Raw genomic sequence first — 11,043 nt, 5'->3', positions numbered from 1 at the left:
TGGTGTAAGGTGGTATCTCAATGTGGTTTTGATTTGAATCACCCTGATGGCTAGTGATGATGAACACTTTTTCATGTGTCTGATAGCCATTTGTCTGTCTACATTGGAGAACTGTCTGTTTGTATCTTCTGCCCATTTTTTTTACATGATTATCTGTTTTGTGTGTGTTGAGTTTGAGGAGTTCTTTATAGATCCTGGATATCAGCCTGTTGTCTGTACTGTCATTTGCAAATATCTTCTCCCATTCCGTGGGTTGCCTCTTTGTTTTGTTGCTGTTTCCTTTGCCGTGCAGAAGCTTTTGATCTTGATGATTTCCCAAAAGTTCATTTTCGCTTTTGTTTCCTTTGCCTTTGGAGACATATCTCTTTTTTTTAAGATTTTATTTATTTATTTGACAGAGAGAGAGAGATCACAAGTAGGCAGAGAGGTAGGCAGAGAGAGAGGGGGAAGCAGGCCCCGTGCTGAGCAGAGAGCCCGATGCAGGGCTTGATCCCAGGACCCTGGGATCATGACCTGAGCCGAAGACAGAGGCTTTAACCCACTGAGCCACCCAGGCGTCCCTGGAGACACATCTTGAAATAAGTTGCTGTGGCTGATATCGAAGAGGTTACTGCCTATGTTCTCCTCTAGGATTCTGATGGATTCCTGTCTCATGTTGATGTCTTTTATCCATTTTGAGTTTATCTTTGTGTATGGTGTAAGAGAATGTTCAAGTTTCATTCTTCTACATATAGCTGTCCAGTTTTCCCAGCACCATTTATTGAAGAGACTGTCTTCTTTCCACTGTATATTTTTTCCTGTTTTGTTGAAGATTATTTGACCATAGAGTTGAGGGTCCATATCAGGGCTCTCTACTCTGTTCCACTGGTCTATGTGTCTGTTTTTATGCCAGTACTATGCTGTCTTGGTGATCAGAGCTTTGTAGTAAAGCTTGAAATCAGTTAACGTGAAGCCAACAGTTTTATTTTTGTTTTTCAACATTTCTTAGCAATTCAGGTTCTTTTCTGATTCCATACAATTTTTTTTTAATTTTTAAATTTTCTAATAAACATATAATGTATTTTTATCCCCAGAGATACAGGTCCATGAATCACCAGGTTTACACATTATACAGCACTCATCATAGCACATACCCTCCCCAATGTCCATATCCCCACCACCTTCTCCCGTCCCCCCTCCCCCCAGCAACCCTAAGTCTGTTTTTTGAGATTGAGTCTTTTTTTTTTTAAAGATTTTATTTTTATTTATTTGACAGACAGATCACAAGTAGGCAGAGAGGCAGGCAGAGAGAGAGGAGGAAGCAGGCTCCCCGCTGAGCAGAGAGCCCGATGTGGGGCTCGATCCCAGGACCCTGGGATCATGACCTGAGCCGAAGGCAGCGGCTTTAACCCACTGAGCCACCCAGGCGCCCCGAGATTGAGTCTTTTATGGTCTATTGTTTTTTTGGTTTCTATTTCATTGATTTCTGCTCTGATCTTTATGATTTCTCTTCTCTTGCTGGGTTTAGGCTTTCTTTGCTATTCTTTCTCGAGCTCCTTTAGGTATAGGGTTTGGTTGTGTATTTAAGACCTTTCTTGTTTCTTGAGAAAGGCTTGAATTGCTATATATGTTCCTCTCAGGACTGCCTTTGCTGTGTCCCACAGATTTTGAACAATCGTGTTTTCATTATCATTTGCTTTCATGAATTTTTTCAAGTCTTCTTTAATTTCCAAGTTGACCCATTCATTCTTTAGTAGGATGCTCTTTAGCCTACATATATTTGAGTTATTTCCAACTTTTCTCTTGTGATTGAGTTCTGGCTTCAGAGCATTGTGGTCTGAAAATATGCAGTGAATGATCCCAATCTTTTGATACTGGTTGAGACCTGATTTATGACACAGGATGTGGTCTATTCTGGAGAATGTTCCATGTGCACTAGAGAAGAATGTGTATTCTGTTATTTTGGGATGGAATGTTCTGAATGTATCTGTGATGTCCATCTGGTCCAGTGTGTCATTTAAGGCCTTTATTTCCTTGTTGACCTTTTGCTTAGATGATCTGTCCATTTCAGTGAGGGGAGTGTTAAAATCCCTACTATTATTGTATTATTGTTGATGTATTTCTTTGATTTTGTTATTAATTGTTTTATATAGTTGGCTGCTCCCATGTTAGGGGCATAGATATTTAAAATTGTTAGGTCTTCTTGTTGGACAGACCCTTTGAGTATGATAGTGTCCTTCCTTATCTCTTATTATAGTCTTTGGCTTAAAATCTAATTGATCTTATATAAGGATTGCCACCCCAGCTTTCTTCTGATGTCCATTAGCATGGTATATTGTTTTCCACCCCCTCACTTTATATCTGGAGGTGTCTTTGGGTCTAAAATGAGTTTCCTGTAGGCAGCATATTGATGGGTTTTGTTTTTTTATCCATTCTGATACCTTGTGTCTTTTGATTGGGGCATTTAGCCCATTAACATTCAGGGTAACTATCAAGAGATATGAATTTAGTGCTATTGTATTGCCTGTAAGGTGACTGTTACTGTATATTGTCTCTGTTTCTGATCTACTACTTTTAAGGTCTCTCTTTGCTTAGAGGACCCCTTTCAATTTTTCCTGTAGAGCTGGTTTGGTGTTTGCAAATTCTTTCAGTTTTTGTTTGTCCTGGAAGCTTTTTATCTCTCCTTCTATTTTCAATGATAGCCTAGCTGGATATAGTATTCTTGGCTGCATGTTTTTCTCGTTTAGTGCTCTGAATATATCATGCCAGTTCTTTCTGGCCTGCCAGGTCTCTGTGGATAAGTCTGCTGCCAATCTAATATTTTTACCATTGTATGTTCCAGACTTCTTTTCCCAGGCTGCCTTCAGGATTTTCTCTTTGTCGCTAAGACTTGTAAATTTTACTATTAGGTGACGGGGTTTGGACCTATTTTTATTGATTTTGAGGGGCATTCTTTGCATCTCCTGGATTTTGATGTTTGTTCCCTTTGCCATATTAGGGAAATTCTCTCCAATAATTCTCTCCAATATACCTTCTGCTCCCCTCTCTCTTTCTTCTTCTTCTAGAATCCCAATTATTCTAATGTTGTGTCATCTTATGGTGTCACTTATCTTTCGAATTCTCTCCTCCTGGTCCAGTATTTGTTTGTCTCTCTTTTGTTCAGCTTCTTTATTCTCTGTCATTTGGTCTTCTATGTCACTAATTCTTTCTTCTGTCTCATTTATCCTAGCAGTAAGAGTTTCCATTTTTTATTGCACCTCATTAATAGCTTTTTTTATTTCAACTTGGTTAGATTTTAGTTCGTTTATTTCTCTAGAAAGGGCTTTTATCTCTTGGGAGAGGGTTTCTCTAATATCTTCCATACCTTTTTCAAGCTGGGCTAGAAGCTTGAGAATCGTCATTCTGAACTCTAGATCTGTCATATTACCAATGTCCGTATTGATTAGGTCCCTAGCCTTCAGTGTTGCCTCTTGTTCTTTTTTTTTGTGGTGAGTTTTTCTGCCTTGTCATTTTGTACAGATAAGATTTGCTTTCTCCTCCTCTGGAATTCCACTGTTCTCCTTGGTGAGTAAAGTTGGTTCTTGACTGGGTTACTTGTTGATCTTCTGGGGGAGGGGCCTATTGTAGTGATTCTCAAGTGTCTTTGCGGGAGGTGGAATTGCCCCGCCCTTATCAGGGACCAGGCTAAGTAATCCACTCGGGTTTGTTTTCAGAAGCTTTTGTTCCCTGAGCACTTTCTGTAGAGTTCCGGAGGACGGGAATGAAAATGGCAGCCTCCCAATCTCCGGCCCGGAGGAGCCGAGAGCTCGGGGTCCCGCTCCTCAGTGCGCCCTCAGAGAAAAGCGCCCTATCGCTCTCATCTCCCTGGCCTCTGGTCACGCTTGGAGGAAAGCGCTCAGTTGCTTCTGCCTCCCTGGTCCCTGGTAGCACTTGGAGAAAAGCGCTCAATCGATTGCACTAGGAGAAAAGCGCTTGGTCGCTTCTATCTCCCTGGCTTCCAGCTGAGCGCTTGGAGACAAGTGCTCAGTCACTCTGTCTCCCTGGCCTCCGGCCGCGCTCTGAGCTCACCTAGCCTGTGCCCAGTTCAAGGTAACCCCGAGCTGAGAGCTCAGTCCTCGGCTTTGTCGCTGTAGCTGGCTTCCCTGCTCTAATACCTGCGAGCTCTTTGACACTCAGACACCCCCGGTCCTTCTGTGACCCTGCAGGACCTGGGGTTATGCTGACCCTGTGTGGGCTTCCCCCCGGTTTAGCCTCTGGAGTGATGTCCCTCAGTGGAACTGACTTTTAAAAGTCCTGATTTTGTGCTCTGTTGCTCCGCCACTTGCTGGGAGCCAGCCCCTCCCCCTGCGGTCTATCATCCCATTGCTTTGGATTCACTTCTCCACAGTCCTACCTTGCAGAAAGTGGTTGATTTTCTGTTTCTAAAATTGTTGCTCTTCTTCTCTTTGGACTCCTTTTAGATTTGTAGGTGTTCGCAATGGATTGATAAGGTATGTAGCTGATCTCCTGCTACCTGATGTCGTCTCAGCCTGCTACTTCTCCGCCATCTTGACTCCTCCCCAGATTCCATACAAATTTTAGGATTGTTTGCTCCAGCTCTTTGAAAAATACCAGTGGAATTTTGATCGGAATGGCATTAAAAGTATAGATTGCTCTAGGCAGTATAGACATTTTAACAATGTTTATTCTTCTGATCCAAGAGCATGGAATGGTCTTCCATCTCTTTGTGTCTTCTTCAATTTCTTTCATGAGTGTTCTGTAGTTCCTCAAGTACAGATCCTTTACCTCTTTGGTTAGGTTTATTCCCAGGTATCTTATGGTTCTTGGTGCTATAGTAAATGGAATCAATTCTCTAATTTCCCTTTCTGTATTTTCATTGTTAGTGTATAAAAAAGCCACTGATTTCTGTACATTGACTTTGTATCCTGCCACGTTACTGAATTGCTGTATGAGTTCTATTAGTTTGGGGGTGGAGTCTTTTGGGTTTTCCATATAAAGAATCATGTCATCTGTGAAGAGAGAGAGTTCGACTTCTTCATTGCCAATTTGGATACCTTTTATTTCTCTTTGTTGTCTGATTGCTATTGCTAGGACTTCTAATACTATGTTGAACAAGAGTGGTGAAAGTGGGCATCCTTGTCATGTTCCTGATCTCAACGGGAAGGCTGCAAGCTTTTTCCCATTGAGGATGATATTTGCTGTGGATCTTTCATAGATAGATTTTATGAAGTTCAGGAATGTTCCCTCTATCCCTATACTTTGAAGCATTTTAATCAGGAACAGATGCTGGATTTTGTCAAATGCTTTTTCTGCATCAATTGAGAGTACCATGTGGTTCTTCTCTCTTCTCTTATTGATTTGCTCTATCACATTGATTGATTTGTGAATGTTGAACCATCCTTGTAGCCCAGGAATGAATCCCACTTGGTCATGGTGGATAATCTTTTTAATGTTCTGTTGGATCCTGTTTGCTAGGATCTTGTTGAGAATCTTAACATCCATATTCATCAGTGATATTGGTCTGAAATTCTCCTTTTTGGTAGGGTCTTTTCCTGGTTTGGAGATCAGGGTAATGCTGGCTTCATAAAAAGAGTCTGGAAGTTTTCCTTCTGCTTCAATTTTTTGAAACAGCTTCAGGAGAATAGGTGTTATTTCTTCTTTGAAAGTTTGGTAGAATTCCCCAGGGAATCCGCCAGGTTCTGGGCTCTTGTTTTTGGGGAGGTTTTTGATCACTGCTTCAATCTCGTTACTAGATATTGGTCTATTCAGGTTGTCAATTTCTTCCTGGTTCAATTTTGGGAGTTTATAGTTTTCCAGGAATGCATCCAGTTCATCTAGGTTGCTTAGCTTATTGGCATATAACTGTTGATAATAACTTCTGATGTTTGTTTTTACTTCCTTGGTGTTAGTTATGATCTCTCCCTTTTCATTCATAATTTTATTAATTTGGGCTTTCTCTCTTTTCTTTTGGATTAGTGTGGCCAATGGTTTATCGATCTTATTGATTCTTTCAGAAAACAAGCTTCTAGTTTCATTGATACTTTCTACTGTATCTCTGGTTTCTACCTCATTGATCTCTGTTCTAATCTTGATTATTTCCCTTCTTATGGGTGGAGTTGGTTTGATGTTGTTGATCTCCAGTCCTTTAAGGTGTAGAGACAGCTGGTGTATTCTGGATTTTTCAATTTTTTTGAGGGAGGCTTGGATGGCTATGTATTTCCCCCTTAGGACCGCCTTTGTTGTATCCCATAGGTTTTGGACTGAAGTGTCTTCATTCTCATTGGTTTCCGTGAATTGTTTCAGTTTTTCTTTGATCTCCTGGTTGATCCAAGCATTCTTAAGCAAGGTGGTATTTAGCTTCCAGGTGTTTGAGTTCCTTCTGAACTTTTCCTTGTGATTGAGCTCCAGTTTCAAAGCATTGTGATCTGAGAATATGCAGGGAATAATGTCAGTCTTTTGGTATCGGTTGAGTCCTGATTTGTGACCCAGTATGTGGTCTATTCTGGAGAAGGTTCCATGTGCACTTGAGAAGAATGAGTATTCTGTTGTTTTAGGGTGGAATGTTCTGTATATATCTATGAGGTCCATCTGGTCCAATGTGTCATTCAATGCTCTTGTTTCTTTATTGATTTTCTGCTTGGATGATCTGTCTATTATTGAGAAAGGCATGTTAAGATCTCCTACTATTAATGTATTCATATAAACACAACTCTTTATCTTGATTAATAGTTTTCTTATGTAATTGGCTGCTCCCATATTGGGGGCATAGATATTTACAATTGTTAGATCATTTGGTGGATAGCCCTTTAAGAATTATGTAGTGTCCTTCTGTATCTCTGACTACAGTGTTTAGTTTAAAATCTAATTTATCTGATATGAGAATCGCTACCCCAGCCTTCTTTTGAGGTCCATTGGCATGAAAGATGCTTCTTCATTCCTTCACTTTCAGTCTGGGTGTATCTTTAGGTTCAAAATGGGTCTCTTGTAGACAACATATGGATGGGTCCTGTCATTTTATCCAATCTGCAACCCTGTGTCATTTTATGGGTGCATTTAGGCCATTCACATTGAGAGTGATTATTGATAGACACGTTTTTATTGACATCGTGTTACCTTTGAAGACTTTCTTTCTGTAGATTGTCTCTATTTCTGTTCAATGATATTTTCAGGATTTTTTCTCTTTCATAGAACCCCCCTTAATATTTCCTGCAGTGTCGGCTTGGTGGTTGCATAGTCTTTTAAGCCTTGCCGGTCTTGGAAACTCTTTATCGCTCCATCCATTTTGAATGTCAGTCTTGCTGGATAAAGTATTCTTGGCGCATGTTCTTCCCATTTAGTGCCCTGAATATATCTTGCCAGCCCTTCTGGCTTGCCAGGTCTCTGTGGACAGGTCTGACATTATTCTGATGGGCTTTCCTCTGTACGTAAGGAGCTTCATTGTCCTAGCTGCTTTCAAGAGGGTCTGCCTACAATTAAAATTCTTCATTCTAACTATTAGGTGTCTCGAGGACTTTCGAGAATCTATAATCTTGGGGGAAAACTGTTCTGCCTCTAGTACATGAACACTGGTTCCATTCGTGATACTGGGAAAATTTTCATGGACAACTTGTTCCACTATATCTTCTAGACTTCTTTCTTTCTCCTCCCCTTCAGGGATTCCAATAATTCTGATATTGGAATGTTTCATGGCGTTATTTATTTCCCTGATTCTGTTTTCGTGGCTTCTAAGCTGTTTGTTCCAGGCTTCATCCTGATCCTTTTTCTCTATCTGTTTGTCCTCCAGATCACTAATTCTATTTTCTATCTCAGTTACCCTAGCTTTTAGAGAATTTAGATTAGATTGGAACTCATTGAGAGTATTGTGAACATCATCCCTGGTGGCTTTCAGTTCTGCCCTATTCAATTCCATTTGGTCATCCATGCCTTTCTCCAACCTAGCTATTGCCTGGATAATTGTTAGCCTGAATTCCCTTTCTGACATATTATCTATGTCGATAGCCATTAGCTCTGTTGTAGAAGGCCCAGCCTCTGTATTTTTCTTCTGTTGGGCATTCCTCCTCCTAGTCATTTTGGTGAGAGATGACTAAACGGATGTAGCTGGATGTATCGACTGTGGTGCAGTCAAGGTGCACCCTGGAATGCTTCTGAGCATCAGGATTCCCTACCCAAACAAGAGAAAAAAGAAAAGAAAAAGAAGAAAGAGAGAGACAGGAAAAAAAGGGAAGATAAAAGAGAAGGCTCAGCCCAAATGGGCCCCAAGGTAAATTTATGAAGTATACAAACAAAAACAGACAAACAAAAAGACTGATAAAAGTATATGACAAGAGAAAAAAATATATATATATATAAAAGCAAAAAAAGGAAGAACCTCATCAAAAAGAACCGCAAGTATAAGATTTATATACTATCAGGACAACCACAAATACACAGAAACACTGGTGAAAGAAAAAGATAGGAGAGTGGTTATAAATTCTCAGTGTGGGTGAGGAAGGTTATTTTGATTCTTCCTGGATGTATCTTGATATCTTTGTTAAAGGACTCAACTTTCCTAAGATAAAGGGGGATTAAAAACTGGTTTACCTATAGGGGTAGCATTGATTGGGGAAAGGGGATTACCTTGAAGTTTAACTCTATATGAATATTAGAAAATAAAAATAAAAAAAGAATAAGCTAGATAAACTAAACCAAAATTTAAAAAAAATTAAAAAATAGAAAAGCAAAAGAAAATCATGGGTGTATGTATCAAAAAGTTCAGGTTAGAAGGTTATTATGGAATTTGATGTACTGGACATCTCACTGTGATGGTAAATAGGTTAAAAAATTATCTATAAAAAAATGAACCAGAATAGTGGGAACAAGTTAAAAATAAAAGTTGTATCTATGAAGTAGTGGTGGTTGTTCTCTTGTCATCTTTTTTTTTTTTTTCCTTTCCTGGTTGGTTTTCTGGGGGAAGGGCCTGCCACGTGGGTTTTCAGTCAATGATGTTCCCCGAGTTAAGTCCTCCCACACCCCTCAAGGGTGTGGCCTCTGAGGAAACCGGTTTTTCAGGCTTTTGTTCTCTGGAGGTTTTTATGTTTGTTCATTTGTTTTCTCTCGCCTTGACAGCTTTTGATGGTTTTTGGAGGTTTAGAGGAAAGTAAACTGCACCCTGACCTCCCTCTCAGAGAGAAGCCTCAGTCTGTTCCCCTCTGGGTCTCCAGAGCACATTAAGTTCCCCCTCAGCTGCTGGCAGAGCAGGTTCTGAGTCATGGTCCCTGGGGACGCAGGATCTCCTGCTTGTACCCAAAACCACGGCAGCGGTGGCTGTCTGGGCAGCTTGGGACCGCCAGAGAGGTTCCAAGCAGCGATCGCACACTGAGATTTTCCCGCTGTCCCAGGCTGGGAGTGCCTGGTCTTTCCGGGTCCGAGAGCACCAGGTTGGTGCCTTTGCACGTCTCTCTCAGGAGAGGGTGTGAGGCGCGCATGTCTCAGGCTCTGATAGCACGGCATGGTGTTCTGCTGTCTGGCGAGGCTCCCAGCTCCTCACAGGAGTCGGACCCCACGCGTTCTTGGGCACACTGGTGGCTCAGGGACCAAGACCTGGTTTCTCCACCGCACTCTCTCTGGCTCAGCACCAGGGGAGGCTGTCCTGGGTCCGGGGACTTATGCCTCTGTCCCTAACTGCCCCAATTCCCACAATTCCCCCCCCCCATGATCCTTTGCTCTTTTTGAGTGCTTTCAAGCAGACTCCAAGTTAATGCTGGTCCCCAATCACAGGGCACTCTCATATGGGCTATTACTTTCTAATTGGTCACCTCTGGTGGCTCCCTCCCCCTTTTGTTTATCTTCTGATATCAGTCTGACGTTCCCACTCCACTTTACCTGTCCACTGGCGTTTTCTGCCTCTGTAGAGATCCAGACGTGTATAATTCTGATCTCAGGCTGATTTCATGGGTGACCGGAGTTCTTTGGTAGGTAATCAGCTCACTTTAGGGTACAGGTTGAAATGGCGCCTTCTCCTACTTCCCCTGCCGTCTTGTCTCCCCCTGGAGGCTGTGATTCTTAAATTGTATCCTTCTCCCTCTGCTGGAGCTCCATATCCTGTTCAGTTGGCCTGTTTGGGGTGCAGATACCCTGAGTTAGGGGTGAATAAAAAGGGATGGTGGAAAGCAGTCACTGGTGAGAGAGGAATCAGGATGGAGTGCAGAAGGTGAAATGGCCTGTGTTTGCTTTCTTACCATCATTTAGTCCATCTTGCTCCTTTGACTGCAAAGGGTGGGAAAGAGAGAAATGTAACTTGGTGGTTGTAGAATGCTCTTCGTATTATGTTTGATTTAGGATTTAGCAGTATAAACCTCCATTAAACTATTTACATACTTATTTCCAATCCAGTGGGCTCAAGATGGACACCAGTGCCTTTGATATGTTCCTATAACTTGCTGCATAATTGCTGTTTTCTTTTGATATCTGAACCTGTCAGGAAGTTGGAAGCTTGTTTTGCACCTTTTTATTTCACTCAATTAAGCTTCTTTGTTTTCTTGCTTCACCAAATCACGTTTAGACCTCATGCCTTCTGTTTTTAAACAGACCATCTCATAGAAAGTACAGTTTACCATTCAGAATAGGGGAGATTGGTGGAATGTAATCAAGAGAAGGGAGATGATTATTCATTAATCCACTATTACTCTCCTAATTTGTCTCCTGGCAATGGGCAGAGAGGTTTAATTCTCCATCTCTCCATGGCTGGCCGACATGTGCTGACCATCCCTATGGGAAGTAGCAAGGCCACCTCATTGTTGTCTGGAACTGCATGTGGGACCTTCTTTTAGATGTGCAATTTGGCTATTGATCCCCCTGAAGTGGGCTTGGGTATTCCCCACTCAGAGGCTGTGCTGGCTTAAATTCCCAGCCTCTGAAAGTTTGAGCATTTGAAAGTGGGAGAATGTACAAGTAGATTTACATGGCAGCTGTTTGATCTTGGAGTTTCTTTGTGCCCAAGTCTGGTTTGGGGTATAAATCTTCCAGCATGGCTGACTGGCTTCCTTAAGGTACCACTTGTTCCTGCCGCTCTCAGCTTCAGGATCT

Source organism: Lutra lutra, chromosome 1 (genome assembly GCF_902655055.1).
Source record: "Lutra lutra chromosome 1, mLutLut1.2, whole genome shotgun sequence".
Taxonomy (NCBI): Eukaryota; Metazoa; Chordata; class Mammalia; order Carnivora; family Mustelidae; genus Lutra; species Lutra lutra.
This window is presented reverse-complemented; position numbering follows the sequence as displayed.